The sequence below is a fragment of the Sinocyclocheilus rhinocerous genome, unplaced genomic scaffold, assembly GCF_001515625.1.
Source record: "Sinocyclocheilus rhinocerous isolate Xijiao unplaced genomic scaffold, SAMN03320098_v1.1 scaffold1730, whole genome shotgun sequence".
In the NCBI taxonomy this organism is placed as follows: Eukaryota; Metazoa; Chordata; class Actinopteri; order Cypriniformes; family Cyprinidae; genus Sinocyclocheilus; species Sinocyclocheilus rhinocerous.
This window is the reverse complement of record NW_015634043.1, coordinates 1,173,607-1,188,140: the sequence shown is the minus strand read 5'-3', so window position 1 is coordinate 1,188,140 and position 14,534 is coordinate 1,173,607. Positions and strand designations below refer to the sequence as shown.

The 14,534-nt window shown below is 36.9% G+C and overlaps 2 protein-coding genes across 3 annotated transcripts in view; one reads left to right on the top strand and one right to left on the bottom strand.

Annotated features, from left to right (window-relative positions):
- The window catches only part of LOC107745340 (adenomatous polyposis coli protein 2-like), a 40,310-nt gene extending 32,280 nt beyond the window's left edge, over positions 1 to 8,030 (bottom strand). The window contains exon 1 of one of the 2 annotated variants that reach the window (XM_016559207.1): positions 7,961 to 8,030. The gene's annotated coding sequence lies outside the window, so the exon portion shown is untranslated. Of the gene's footprint in view, positions 1 to 2,304; positions 2,389 to 7,960 lie in introns of those variants that run through there. The other variant, XM_016559208.1, reaches the window with a different exon arrangement.
- A 3,720-nt stretch (positions 8,031 to 11,750) lies between these two features.
- LOC107745338 (GTP-binding protein Di-Ras1-like) overlaps positions 11,751 to 14,534 on the top strand; it is an 8,011-nt gene continuing 5,227 nt past the window's right edge. The window contains exon 1 of the mRNA XM_016559206.1: positions 11,751 to 12,026. The gene's annotated coding sequence lies outside the window, so the exon portion shown is untranslated. The remainder of the gene's footprint in view (positions 12,027 to 14,534) is intronic.

The window sequence follows — 14,534 nt, the reverse complement described above, 5'->3', positions numbered from 1 at the left end:
AAAAAATGTTCATACACAGCTTGAGTAGCAAGATTGTGTTCAGTTTTAACTCTTTCATCCATTTGGTATTTTTGGGTAAAAATAAGAAGCACTTCATCCGGTACTTAGTGTCTGTCATTTCAACATAAGAAAACATTTCTGGAATCTGCATCTGAAATAGCATTTAGATGTATTTACACAGTTTATGTATCTCAGAGGGGACATGGATGCATTTAACCTGCAGTTACATATATATAATATCTGTAACTGCATATATATATAATATAAATAATGTTTTGTTTTTAACATAAAACGTTGAATAACTGATATTTGAAATAATTTAAAACATGAAAAAAAAAAAAAAAGTCAGTCTGTGTTCTTCTGACTTCTGACTATTTTGTAGTAAGTAACGAATATGCTTTGGGGAAATGTATCGGAGTAAAAGTATACCTTTTAATTAGAAAATGAAGTGGAGTAAAAGTAAAAGTTGGCTGAAATATAAAAACTCAAGTAAAATACAGATACTCCCAAAAAATACTTAAGTACTGTAACGAAGTATTATTACTTACTTACATTACACCACTGAAAACTAAGTTGTTTTTTCTTCTTCAGGTATGAGGTCCATTTTTCACATTATATATTTCATACTATATAAGCCATTTTTGTCTAAACAAAACTAAACTAAAACTGTTCCAACTGCTGAAAAAACAAACAAACAAACGCTTATGACAATCTTAAAACAGTCTTAGTTTAGCATACCTAAAGGGTCTGGACAGGATTTCTAAATCGCCCAAAATGTCCTGGATTCGGCTTTCGCTTTCTACAGTTGCCATTCATTGTGTGCGTTTTTGTATCAAAGCCCTGCACGGGACTGTTAATCCCGCTCCCGCTGAATTTCTGACCATTACAGTCTGCTCCTGCAAACATTCTAATATTTAAAATAATTTGTGAGCATCAGGGAGCCGCTATGAATATGCCGAGTATTAAATCACTTTGGATGCAGCTCGTATTGGATGCAGGATTGCCAAATCCACATTTTTTGCATGAAATTGGGCTGATTTTAAACTGTTGCGGCGGGTTGATTTTCTCCACTGTTTTCAAATGTTTGAAATATTGTATACATGACATTTGACTAAAATGCTTGTATTGAAACATTTTGCATTCTACCTATGATAAAACTCTGGTAGATGTTAAGTTTTGTGAAGGACGGCCACTGGTAGGAAGCCTTTTAGCTGTGTTTATGATCAATCTGCATAACGGTGACTGTAAAATATGTATTTAGATATGGAAATGACATATTTTGAGTTTTGATATTTGGAATATGGTCATTGCGCTTTAACCCCTCTCAAACCCAACAACATCCCCCACTGTCCCCTCTTTTTTGAAAACTCAAAAATAGTTACCCTAATTTAACACAATACAACACATCTTAAATAACAAGCTCTCAAGTGCCCACAGCTGGGCGTTTTCAAAAGAGCATCTGGCATTTTCAGCTAAAGGCGCTTTGGTGGACACACAGCCTAATGCTGCACAATACACCCAACGTATCTTAACGCGACCCTATATAAGCTTAATATGCTGCTTATTATAAGCATGTTTGGGCTTGTTGTCAAAGTCAATAAGGTCACAGATTGTTTTTTAGCTTATTTTCAGAACACAGTCATGATTTTGCACTGGCTAGAGCTTAGTCCCCATAGCACAAGGAGGTCTGACTGATTACTAACAGCAATTGGTAATACCCCACCTACTGTTCAAGTTGCATTCAACATAACGATGCATAAATGTGCACATGAAAGAGAGATTTATTTAATGATTTAGATCAGGGTTGCCAGGTCAAAACTAGCCCACAACCAGGCCAAACTAGCCCAGTCAAAACCTCCTACGGGGAGTTCCACTTTTGTTGAAATTGCGTTCCAAAGGTTTAAGAGGTTTCACATATATATATAGGGGTTTTATATATATTACACATTTAAGCTCCGGTAAATTAGATCAATGATTCAAGCACCTATTCCCCTCATCCACCTACCCACCCCCACACACACCCAGCCCGCCTAACACAATGTAACACACCTCAACAAAGTCCAATATCTCTTAACACAGCACAGAACAAAATGCATCTTTGCACAGAATGCAACACTAAAATCTTTCAGATTCATCATTTCTAATAAAAAAATTGGTTTGGATGATATTCTTAACGGAGATGCCAGCACAGATACAAAATCCCAAGGCATTCACTGCAATCACGACAATCCTCTAATTGTCTAAATTAAGTCTCTGTAATTCTGCTCTAATAGCCCTCCATTAGTCAAACAAAGATTTACTCACAAACAGACTGCTGCGTTCTCCAGACCGAACAGATTCCAGTCTCAGCCAGTGTTAAACTACATTACCAGAGCCGGCCAGACCCCAGGACATTCACTCAGACCTCTCTGGAGGACATCGTGCCTTTATACGCTCGGGTGAGGTCCATCTAAGGACAGGCTGGATTATGTAAAGATAACACATAACCCCAAAATCAATCCATTAAAATTCAGACTCACAGATCAATGAGAAAATAACAATCTTCCAGGAACACGATGGCCAGAGCAGTGGCTGATTTTGATGCAATTGCTTATAGATCATGAGGGCACAGCTAACAGAGTATCTGACTGTAAATTCAGCAGGGTTTGGACAGCATGAATTAATCTGGACAGCACAGGACACCCTACATTGAAAGCTGGTGCCTCTGATAAGATATAAAAAAAGAGGGGGAGAGAAAGCTGAAGAACGGAGAGATGTTTGATGATGAAGCATGCGTGACGGTCCACAGGGATTTAAGCACAGCTGGTTCGTCTTTTTCATCTGGCTAGTCTTGTTCCAGATCTAATAGGCTGAATGCACAACCGATTGGGCACCATGCAGACACTTTAAATGTTTCTGCATTTTAATTGGCTCCTGGAGGTGTTTCAATAACCGTTAAATTAATGAAGTCAGGAGGAGAGGAAATGGCAATAATACTCTTTTTTTAATCTTTTGTGCTCTGCCGTATGTGCTGCAGTGGATGCTGGGTAATCTACTCTAAGATCTATCCCTTGAGGAAAATAACTGGAAGAGTGTTAGTGAGCTGCCAATGCGGGGCAGCAGTTCTCGGTGGTTGCCATGGTAACACCCAATCCCTGCTCTCTTCAGGAGGGAATGCTCTAAAAATCTCAGCATCTGATTTTACATTGTGACGAGACATAAAGTGATACCCAAACGTACAGTTTGTCTCAATGTATGCGCTGTTTCTCAGATCTACAGCTGTATAGCACTCCTCCCCTAGGCTACATGGGAAAGACATCCAATATCTCATTACATGACGCATAGAGGACAGATACACACAAGCCCAGGGCAATAAAATAGTCAGCTATAATGGTGCAGCTATTGTTTAGTGTACAAGGTGACCCAGGTTTGATTCTAGAGACCAATTATGTTTCAAATAAACGTTGTTCTTTTGAACTGTCTATTCATCAGAAAAAAAAAAAATATATATATCCTTTCCACAAAGAAATATTATGCAGTTTTCAACATTAATAAAAAAAACTGTTATTAATAATTCTCAACAATGATAACTGATAATTACTGAGCTTCAAATCAGCATATTAGAGTGATTTCTGAAGGATCATGTGACACTGAAGACTGGAGTATTGATGCTGAAAATTCAGCTTTGATCACAGGAATAAATGACATTTTAATGTATATTAAAATAGAAATCAGTCATTTTAAATTGTAATAATATTTCACAATTTTGTTGTTTTTACTGTATTTTTGATCAACTTCATATATGCAAAATAAACCAATCACTATTACATTATTTTCAAATTATTATTATTATTGTTGTTGTTGTTATTTGTGTGAGTCAACACTATTTCAAATTGCTTATACAGCCTTTGACCCCTGAATATGTTCTGACCCTGCAGGTTACACAATCTTAACTTAAAGATATTAGGAAAAATCTCAGAGCAACTGAAACTAGACATTAGTCAGGATAAAGCAAGCTTATGCACCCTTTTACAATATATAGCCCATCTAGTTGATTAAATGACGTAAATAAATTTAAATATGTAATATTTTATTGCTATCTCTTGCATCTCATTAGTTTTTCTTTGGTCTTATATATAATATAATATAATATAATATAATATAATACACCATATTATTATATTATATTATATTATATTATATATAAGACCAAAGAAAAACTAATGAGATGCAAGAGATAGCAATTAAATGTTATTTATTCAACCCCTTAATTTATTTCATTTAAGAAAGAAAAAATATATTGTCACCAGACATGCTTTGAGCACAGGGTTTCTGATACAATGAACTAAAGTAGGCCACAAGCAGCGGGAATGAGAACAAAGAAGATGGATGAATCTTACCCTCCTCCCCCCTCCCTGACCATCTCACAACAACCATTCACCCCTAGACTGTCTGGTTACCAAGGAAACAGCACCTGCAAAGGAAGGGACCATGCCTGAGAATCCCGTACCCGAGCCAGCAGGTCATGTGTTTGTTAAGAGACTAGGTTAACCCGACTGTAGCGCTGTACTGTGGACTGTTTGTATAAAATGGTGGCTGAAATTCAGGCAATTCACCCATCAGCCAAGAGTGGGATAGTGATTCATTTCATTGAGAGTACAAGTATTGAATTATTCCAAAACCAATAACACTTTTTCAACCAGTCAACTGAATTGTGTGGATTACTTTAAAATTTGAATGAAGGCATTTCTCAAAGCTGATCCTGTGTGAGTGCTGTAATGAAGCCTCCATGCCAAAAAGCCATCAGTCAAGAATGTGTTTATAAGGTCACTGAATTATTCAGTGTAATATTAATGACTCATAACAATGAATTCTAATGGTCAGCAAAATTTTGCAGGACAGGAGAGGTGCTGCAAGAAATATGCAACCATACATTTTTCCAACCTTTGCTAAATGTAAAAACAACAACACTGCAGTAACCTTCATCATATACTCCATATCATCAGTTCCAACATCCCTAAAGACTGAAAAATGAAACTGAAGCTCTGAAAATGTGCAAGTACTGATCAATATTGCATTATCACTGGAGTGAAACACAAAAGTGCCACTGACAAGTTTCAGCTCTCACATGTCTTTCAACAGAAACATATATCTCCTGGGACATATCAATCTATGCTTACCACAACATGACTAAACCTTTATAAAAATCAGCTTGGACATCATACATATCATGTTTGCCAACAAAATCTTATGGTAATTCAAACCTGTTATATATTTTCGTACAACCTGCATACCCCCCATTGACAGTTAGGTTTAGGGATGGCTCTTCAAGCTTCCTTTTTTTCTGAAAATCATATATGAATCACATTATATGAGTTCATACAAAATCACCACCTTGTAAAATACTGATTTTACTTCCTCAGCATATGAGAAAACAAATGACACATCAGCAGCCACCAGACCTTCTATGTAAACATAAATAACATAAATAAAATATGCTTTACAAAAGGATATATTTGATTCTGATTTCACTGACGCACACAAACACAGAGATCGCACACACACAAACATTCAGGAGCACAGAAACGTCTTGTCAACCATGCTTTACAACTTTTAATAATAAAATAGCTTCGAAACTGATGAAAATAACCATAATTTTTACCCTTCCAGTCAAACTTTGCACTGCAGACATCTTTAACAGCTTTAACTCGTCAATGCATTTAAATGACCATGGTATAAGCAGGATAATGCACGGCAAGCTGTGCATTAAACCATTTTAATGCACTCCTTGGAGGCATTCAGCTTCACACTGGTTGGCTCTTTGCATCCACGTCATGCGTTAAAATCGTTTCATGCACAGCTAGCCATGGATTATCCATCATGATCTCTATTTGAGAATCGTGATCTCTATTTGAGACAAAAAAAATAAAAAATTAATGATTCTCAATTTATCCAGAATCGTGCAGCTCTAATACATACATAAACAAAACTGGCCTATATATTGTTTTTTATACAGATTAGCTGCCATATTCATTATAATATTTTCATCACTCAGGAAGTAAGCTCTTATAGATTGTTCATAAAGCACAACTATCTTGTCTCTGAATAGCCAGCAAGGTTTTACTAGCAATAACATCACCCAGTGGCTGTCACTTTCTATAATGCTCACATAACATTATGCAAGCAGTTATGCAAGTTGAGTCACCAAGCTGTGCAGGGGTGGTCCAGACATGGGTTTTCATGGACAGTGACTCCCTGGTCCCTGAAACATCTAGAATTAATGCTGGTTGAACTCAGCCTTTATGCTTATTAACCACAGGTAGAAGTTGTGGCCTTAATTCAGCCCCATTCAGCTTCAGGGTTAGAGTCTCATTGGATCAGGTATTGCTGTGCATATTTTCCCCCTCTCAGATATACAGTCTCTCTTAGAATTTCATATATTGTTACAGATCAATCTGGAATATTTGGCCAGGTGCAGCATTCCGTTAAGAAATATTTTTTAAATAATGATGTCTGATGAAGGCCTTGATACTGGCCGAAACCATCACATGTATTTTAACCAACAAAGTTGAATTTTTTAAAGAGTGAGTGCTGCACCTTTTCTAATTGAAATAAGTCAAGTCAAGTCAAGTTTATTTGTACAGCGCTTTTCATGATACAAATCATTGCAAAGCAACTTTACAGCAAATTAAGTTTCTACAATATTTAGTGGTAGCTTATCAGTGGTGACTGTCAGTTAATGTACATATGGCAGAAATGTACGGAAAAATCAATTTAAGACGTAATAAAACAGACGATGAACACTATTAACAGCAATTATTATATGATGCAATCAAACTTATAGCAAAATGTGGTAGTTCTGTATGCATTTAAATAATGATAGTGTCCATATATAATATGATATACTACATAATTGTTTCCTAATTAGCTGTGCTCATGTAAATTAATTAAATAAATTGTAAAAAATTTAACTCAAATCAACATGTCATGCCAATGCATGTATTACAGCAGGATAATGTACAGTCAGCTGGTCACTATAAAATTAAGCTGTCAGTACACTATTCTGTTTATTACACAGCCAATTACAAAATGGCAGATGTAAAAAAAAATGAAAGAATTCCGGATTTACCATTTAACTCATTCACTATGTGTATGTTTATTGTGTATCTATGTGTATGTTTATTGTGTATCTGGTAAAGTGGGTATTTTAAGCAACAGTTCAGTGCTGAAAAAATCTCTATCTATCTATCTATCTATCTATCATCTATCTATCTAACAAAATAATGATTTTTCTAATAGTTTTCCTTAACTCTGATGGTTACTTAGACAGTCTAATTTCAGAATCTGGTTTAGGATGAACCCAGTTTCTAACAAAACTAAAGACTATTTACAATAATGTACTGACAAATCTAATAACATGTAATCAGCATCTCGAATAATCGTCACATTTTCATAATTCACGGTAATGGAGGCCGAAACACATTTGCAGAAGATTCCTTTTTGTTTCTATGGGCATCGAATGGCTTCAAATGACTGCTAGGAAGCTTTCATCATAAACTGAATAAGAAAATGACCCGCAACCTCGGGTTTCTAAATATTAAAGCCCATGACTTGGACAGAGCAGATATCCTTGCTGTTTTATTGTTGACCTTGGCCGTGATATTTGAACTGTGATATCAGACAGAGAAATTCTTTCATTTTAGACCCCTAAAACAACATATTTGTTACCCTCGTGCAGTTTAATTTAATCTTATTAGCACTCGTTAACGCGTAAGATTCGTGGGAAAACGCTTGTGGTGAACGGTCCTCTCTGGCGCCCTCATAAATATTCTCATCAGGACCTCAGCACGTCTCACGGACACACAGCGTATACAGCCGTCAGATTTACCGCATAAATACCTCAAACATGCATATGCTGTGATACACCTGTCACCCGTGGTTTGACATATTCACTAATAGACGGAATTGGTTTAAATCGTACCTCATGTTCAGCAGCGTTGGTGGTGTTTTCTGGGCGTGGAGGCGCTGCTGTCTTTCTCTGTGGGGATGATGCCCTGCATTCAGTGATGCTGCGCGCTCTGATGTCACGCCTCTCACTCTCTCCCTCCCACACACATACGCTTTTCTCCATCTCTCTCTTTTTATTTTTATCTCAAACGTAAATATTGGCAAGAAAAATACGCATTTACCTCAACGTGCAAACGTAGCTCTGTCGAGAAATGTGGTTGCAGTATGATTAACTGTGAAAATGTATCACATTGTCTTGTATTTTTTAAATAATAAACAACCTAATAGTAGGCTAAAGTTTATTTTTAGAACAATTAAAAATGTATATATTATACAGTATAGCTGACTCAGAAAACATCATGTTATTTATTTATTTATTTTACAATAGCTGTTGTGTAAAAGTGAACAAAACCACTTTCAGTCAAGAGTCAGCTGTATGTGTAATGATGAAGGTGCAGTTTGAATAAAAGGTCAGACTGTGTCATTATAAATGTTGTGAATTTATCAAATTGATTCATTTTAATTGTTTAATAAAAATAAATAATAAAATAAAAATAGGGGTATTTGTAGGCCAAAACAAAGGTTCCCTTTCATGGCTATTTATACTATAGTCGCACCGGTAGTGACATCATGGCTGTCGCCGGCCAACGAGTTGGTGTTTTTTCAATGTATGCTTCAGACACGGGTCACGACGAGGCGTTCCCCATAGCGACCCCTAGAGGATGCAGTGTCTCGTTCCCTACTCAGGGAACCATGGTTACATAAGTAACCGGAGACGTTTTGCGTGTTACCTTCTATTTTGCTGTTTTGTAAATAGTTACACCCTTTAAGGTACACAATTTGTCACTAGTACCCTTTCAAAAAGTAGAACTTTGTAACTTATTTAAAGGGTTCATATAAGTACCTAAAGTGTATGTATCTACCAAAATGGTATATAACCACAGCTTTTGTACCTTTTTTCTGAGAGTGTATATAAATCAATTATTGCTTTTGTAAATGTTCTTTTTATTGCTTATGACAATCCTGTATATATTGTGACAACATGTCACAGTATTGGTCAATGTGTGTTTTAAAAAGTCACCTCAGTCTCTCCAATACACTCCTAAAAATAAAGGTTCTTCTAGGGATCGCTGTGAAAACCCCCTTTTGTAACCTTTATTTTTAAGAGTGTATATTTAGAGTTTAGGTTGTCTTTGTTATTTCATTTTCTGCCTTTAAATTTCAAGTCTTGGCTACAGACACAATCTCATCATTACTGTCTGGGGGAAAAAGAACTATAGTTCATATAACACACACTGGTCTTTTGTGACAACATACCCCAATACTGGAAACACAAAACTATTATGGAACAACGCAGATGTTAGTCTGTGGAGGATGGTGCTAGCTTTGTCATGGGTTCAAATTCAAGAGAAACAAACAAACAATAAAATAAAATAAAAACATGCTGATGAAATTGAATTGAATTTAGATTAAAGTCATTTTAGATAAAAGTGTCTATCAAATGAACGAATATCAAACTACTGACATACTATTCTCTTGAACAAAGGTGTGCATTGGGCTCAAAAAAAGGCTGACATCACTAGTTTGGAGGACTATAGGGGAAACTTGCCGCAGGCTGCTTGAAACAACATATTCATAATATTTAATGTGGAACATTTATTTCTCTAATACTTAATGAGGCGAAGTCATCTTGTTAGCACTCGCTTTGAAATAAAAATGCTGTCACTATCCCACAGCTGACATGGCTATAATACTTTAAAAGAGGTTTCATTTTGACCAGAATTTTGTATTCACACATCTTGGTCATTGTGGGATAAGCTGTAATCTAATTCACATTGTGTGAGGATTTCTCGAGAAGATACAATAACACATTTGATTAATTAGACTACTGATGTCATTTGGGAAGTCACAAGAAATCTGATATAAAAATAAACAAACCTCATATAAAATCTGATGTCAGCAGTCTCTTTGCAAAAAAAAAGGGGTGATTTAAACAGTGTCATTAAATAATTAATACAATTTAAATCAAATACAGTTTTGATGACAGGGATTTCGAATTGAGTGTTAAGGGGGGCAGTGAGCATTTAATTTGTGATGTAAATTAGCTGTTTTAACCTCTTAAGACCCGAGAAAAGATCTGTAGTAAAACAAATAGTTTTTTTCATGTCTTTACATTGTTTAGAGCATAAAATAAAAAAAAAAATAAGTAAAATACAAAAATGATTTTTCATTCATAAGTTATGCTACAGTGGGTACGGAAAGTATTCAGATCCGCTTAAATTTTTCACTCTTTGTTATATTGCAGCCATTTGCTAAAATCATTTAAGTTAATTTTTTTCCCTCATTAATGTACACACAGCACCCCATATTGACAGAAAAACACAGAATTGTTGGCTGCAATATAACAAAGAGTGAAAAATTTAAGGGGGTCTGAATACTTTCCGTACCCACTGTATGTCCTCGGTAGAGGACATCGGGACTCAATAAAAAAAAAGAAAAAAAAGTCATGAATGAACATGCATAGGCAAAAACAATCTATATATATATATATATATATATATATATTTGTTGGCTCAGTCTTCTTGATTTCATCAGTATCTCTGATGACATTCCCTCACTCTTGTTTTTGCTCATTCTCTCCATCATCCTATACATGCCCTCCAGGGCTGTTTCCACAGTAACCGGAGAATTCCCAGAGTTCCAAAAGCGATGCACAACTGAAATGTTCCCAAGTAGCTCAGGGATGATCTCTAAATACATCTTAGGTGTTTAGAGGCCTGATGTATCTACTGACATGATGCAAACTGGTACAAACCAGCAGAAAACAAATGCGATACCATCTACAGTGGAGCCTCAGTGCTTACAGCACACTCATGGCCAGCCAGACAAAACAGGCCTTGGGATATTACAGTTTTTCTCAGACGCTTTGGTGCTCACCAGTGAACAAAAGGTTATCCTGACGCCAGAATGAGCACACCTTATAGTTAAGGTGTGTCAACGCCTTGGGAGTCTGTTGTTGAGAGACGTGAACAACTTAATATTTTAATGTTTACATATTGATTTAATTCCTTAATTATACATATTTTCTTTTCTTTTTCTTTCTTTCTTTCTTTCTTTCTTTCTTTCTTTCTTTCTTTCTTTCTTTCTTTCTTTCTTTCTTTCTTTCTTTCTTTCTTTCTTTCTTTCTTTCTTTCTTTCTTTCTTTCTTTCTTTCTTTCTCTCTCTCTCTCTTAAATAAAACTGGGCCAACTGTCTTAATAGGAAGTAAATCGTATGATTACATCATCAGATGCACGCATGTCATCTAATCCTCAATTTAAAGAAATAAATAAACAAATAAATAATAGCCTATAGATGATTTAACCGTAGGCTATATCCGAAAATATTCTTAACCATACAGAGTGGCGTTTCAAGGCTATTTTTACTGGCGTGTCCCAGTAAAAAAACCTCGCTTAATTAACATGCCTTTTGCACATCTACCCGTACCTGAATTATAGTCCCTTTATTTCTATATCTCGACAAGTCTGATAGCTGAAGCACTTCTATTAGTTATTTTAACATATAGTAGCCTACTATTTCCATCATTCCAGTGCCTCCATCCATCCCCAGTGTGTGGCCATAGAGGAAATGTCGAGCTCAAAATTGTGTTTTATTAATGTAACATGCCCCCTTTAGTGACGAAATATGTTGTATGATCGACATGGCGTAGACGGAGAACAGTTTAACGGTATAGAGCAGGTGGGGTTTTTGTTCTCGTCGTGTAACGGGACACAGGACGCGGGGGTGAGCCGCATATCGCGCGCTTGCGTGCGTCAGAGAGGACGCGGTAGAACAGCTGGAGCACGCGCGCCGCCCGCACCAAGAGCAATAACAGCATTTTTCAGCGACATCGCTCGATTTACGCCATGCAAATAACACGAGAAAATGAAACGGGACTGGTGCGGCAGAGAAATGTAAGACATTTGTCGTGTATCTGATCTCCTAATGCTTCCTATAATTTATGACTAACAAGATTTGGGACGTTGCTACACAGTCGCCAGGTAAGAATAAATCGCTTTTCACTAGCGGTACATGCATACTTGTTTTAAGCGTTCAGACAAATGCGGCTTTCATGTATCGATACGCTCGTGTCTTTGACGCGCGTCCTTCGTGTGACGGACCGCAGTAGCATCTTTCGGCGCACAGCGACGTAATGACTTTGAGGATCCTTTACATTTTGTTATCCATCGCCTGTGTGTGTGAACGATGCTCTTTTGACGACAAACAAGCGATTAACAACTTCACGCGTAAAAAAAATCCATGTGAATGCGTATCCATGTGAATTACGCGCGGATGATGTATTTGTCTCAGCGTGAATGTGAACGCGACTTGTGATTGAGTTAAAAAAAAAATTCTCATATTCTGTTATCCACGGCCTCCCATTTTCTGCAAAATGTGTGTAAAATGGCCATAAACGGGTTTTCTCATTATATACAATGTAGCTATAAACTAAATCTAATTTGCATATTAATGTGTTTTTGTAATGAAACATGTAATGAAAAAAGAAGTGTAATAATGGGGTCACAGGGTCTCAGGAGGTTAAAAAGTTTCATACAGAGGCTTCATTTACTGCGAAATTATTGTTTAATTGCTTTGTCGAGTCATCAAAAAACCATTGGAGGGAGACACATACTAATTCACCAGTGAACAAAAGGTTATCCTGACGCCAGAATGAGCACACCTTATAGTTAAGGTGTGTCAACGCCTTGGGAGTCTGTTGTTGAGAGACGTGAACAACTTAATATTTTAATGTTTACATATTGATTTAATTCCTTAATTATACATAATTGAGTTAAAAAAAAAATTCTCATATTCTGTTATCCACGGCCTCCCATTGCTTGTTCATTCAGGTTGCATGGCCTATATGTGCTTTATTACCCAACTGGCTGAGAGAAAATAACAGGATGCCTGTTTTGAATGTCGCCTAATTACAGCTTTACGTGCAATATTAACGCCAGATGAAACAGCAAACCCCGTTGATTAAGAGATGCGGACCTTCTCGGATCTGCATTCCATCAGAGCTCTGACGGGCTCAGGATCGAGCTTATAGAGTAAGAATTGAGTTGATGGGCTGTGGTATTTTTAGACATCACATGCGATAGACGTCTGCATGTCTCCTGTAGCCTTTTAGGCCATCTCAGTTACACTTGCCTTCAGCTCAAGATTTGAGCTGTTTTGAAATATTTCTTTGTGAAAAATCCAAATAATCCGTGTTGATTAATACATTGCCCTATGAATAGCCCACAAAAGAAAATCTGAACTGATCTGAGGTTACATATTTTTATTAAGTAATCATTCATCACTGTATTGCAAATTCTGTGGATATTTGCTCCCCGTTGGCCTGGTAAATCAACAGTAGCTCTGTGGCCGATGACATTTCAACCACGCCTTCTGCTTTTGGTCAGGTTGAAGCCAGCCTCATCCACAAATATGAACTTGTGAGACGGTTCACTTTACTCGAATTCCAAGTTGCATTGCAAGGGAAGATATTCGTTGTGATGTAGATGAGAATCTGTGGGCCGACAGACTGGCACGTCAGGAGGTGCAGTGCAATTCCTCATACAGTGCTGCATGCAAAAGCAAAGTTCTGCATAAAGACTGTTTCCTGTGTTTGCCTTTCTAATATTGTATTTTCACCTTTGTGCCCATATTTCTTTTCTATATCACAATCACGTTTTAATGTTTTTTTTTTTTTCTGTTGTAAAATCACTGTAATTCATAGTTTTGGGTAGCTTAACAGCCAGCAGCAACACCAATATTCAATAAATAGTTATATTTATTGATATTACAGTTTTTCTCAGTCGCTTTGGTGCTAGGGTACATGGGATGGTTGCTAGGGTGTTGCTATGTGGTCGCTAAGGTACCTGGAGTGGTTGCTAGGGTGTTGCTATGCGGTTGCTAGGGTACCCAGAGCAGTTGCTACAGTGTTATATTTATTGATATTGCAGTTTTTCTCAGTCGCTTTGGTGCTAGGGTACATGGGATGGTTGCTACGGTGTTGCTATGTGGTCGCTAAGGTACCCGGGCATGGTTGCTATGGTGTTGCTATGCATTTGCTGGGGTACCCAGAGTGGTTGCTAAGGTGTTGCTATGTGGTTGCTAGGGTACATTGGGGATAGTCAGATAGATAGCTAGATAGATAGATAGATAAGAAATATTAGATATATAAGTTTGAATTAGTTCAAATGGCTTAGAAATATAGTGCATAGAAGGGAAGCTTGATTGAGTCTCAAGGGATTCTGGAAGTTTAAGTTTGAATTTTAACAGTTGGAGTTTGAATAGTCTTGGCTCATTTGAACATTCCGTCAATGTAAGTCTATGGGTCATTTTTAGCAAAACCGTAAAGCCCCGTTCACACCAAGAACGATAACTATAAAGATAACTATAAAGATAACGATATTAGCGTCCACACCAGCGAAAGATATCGTCTGTTTGTTCTAAGCGCACATGAGTCTGCCGCTTTAAATTCTCGAGCTCGTTACAGCAGGATGGATTCTGATTGGCTGTCA